Source organism: Austrofundulus limnaeus, unplaced genomic scaffold, assembly GCF_001266775.1.
Source record: "Austrofundulus limnaeus strain Quisiro unplaced genomic scaffold, Austrofundulus_limnaeus-1.0 Scaffold484, whole genome shotgun sequence".
In the NCBI taxonomy this organism is placed as follows: Eukaryota; Metazoa; Chordata; class Actinopteri; order Cyprinodontiformes; family Rivulidae; genus Austrofundulus; species Austrofundulus limnaeus.
Window position 1 is genome coordinate 197,200 of NW_013952886.1, and position 1,664 is coordinate 198,863.

The 1,664-nt window shown below is 37.4% G+C and overlaps 1 protein-coding gene across 1 annotated transcript in view; it reads left to right on the forward strand.

Moving 5' to 3' along the window:
• plekhg4 (pleckstrin homology domain containing, family G (with RhoGef domain) member 4) overlaps window positions 1–1,664 on the forward strand; it is a gene marked incomplete in the record, with an annotated part of 75,070 nt that overhangs the window by 72,134 nt on the left and 1,272 nt on the right.

The window sequence follows — 1,664 nt, forward strand, 5'->3', positions numbered from 1 at the left end:
TCGATAAAAGACGCCGACGTCTCCTCTGATGATGAGGGCTAGTGTCGTGGTAGCAACATGCTATGTGTTTACATCCATCGCTGCCATGTTTGTAATGACTTATCATGAGAACAAACGTATTCACGCGTGACTTTAATAGCATTTCTGAATTAATGGAAACACTGCAGTTGTGAAACTGTGTTTTTTCAACATTAATAGAATATCGACAAAGTTTTGCGCACATTTGTAATGGAAACTCAGCTACTGATTATCTAACAGATATATGCAGCTGATTGTTTTTTGGCCGATTCTTGAAGCCAAAACTGCTTTTTCTTCCTCCATTAACTTGATAACAATAACAAATGTTACACAGGTGTCACTTTAAACAGAAAAGAAACCTTTATTAACTGAACCTTGTCTGGTGCACGCTGAGTGAAGTGCTGCCACAGGGTTTCTTTTTTCAGTTATTTCTTTAAAGAAAAAGATTTATTTTATCTAGTGCTACATATTCTGTTTTTATTTATATATTAATCAGATTAATATATTATTTACATAAAATAAAATGACCGTGTTTTAATATCCCAGCATTTTTTATGCAAAAACAGGAACAGAGAAAAGGAGAGACACATACACATCTTGCTATCTTTGTGAGGACTTCACACTGCCTCAATCTGCGCTTGTTTTTTACACTTTAAACAGCTTTAGATCTCAGTTTGAAATGTTCACTGCAGAAAACCTGCATCAGGACTTTTATACTGCAGTCAGAGCAAACAGAGTCTGCCTGCTTCACATGGTGGACGGCAGCTCTTTATGAACAGAACGAGAAAAGACCGAGAGCTTTTTGTTTTAATCCAGCAGGGAGAACAACACAGGTTCTTCTCTTCCTCCTGTCAGCAGCTCCAGCGTTTTTTAAAAGAAAAACAACGCGGACACGCTGATTACATTCTGATACCAAAGAGAAAGTGAAAACATGGCGCTCCTGTTCCAAAGTGAAACTAAAACTCACAGCTGTTCTGTCCTCCTCAGAGTCGGACACAGAGGGCAGCAGAAACAGTTAAAACACATTAAACATTCATAACTCACCCTTATTTTTGTTACTCTGTCTCACATTAGCAGCTGCTCTCTCTCAGGGAGGGGGCGGACACATGCGCTCACGTGACCCAAAGAACGGATCAGCCGAAGGTATCAGCTGATACAAGGAAAAAACACAAATATCAGCCAAAAATATCGCTGGCCCCTAGTATGATCAGGTTCTGGTTCTGTCCTGGAGGATTCCAGAGTCATAAACCCTTTGTTACTGTACTTTAGAATTTTTGGTTATCTGTACTTTACTTGAGTAATTATTTTTCAGCGTAGGACCTCTACTTTTTACTTTTACTCGTTACATTTTTACACAATTATCTGTACTTTCTACTCACTACATTTTTAAAAAAAGGTAAAAAGTAGAAAGTCGTTACTCCGGTTTTATTCTGAGTTGTTACTTAATAAAATCCTCTCCTGATAAACTGTGTCTCCTATAGAGTGAATTTAATTGTGTTTGGATGAGAAGTATAAATATATACCATTCTGACACACTATTAGCTTGTACACAACCCATCACAGCTGCACGCTGTTAGAAAAACATATTTTGTCACCTCCAAATAAATGTGTTTTGGAAAATCTAACTGTTTATTTTTACTCAGTAC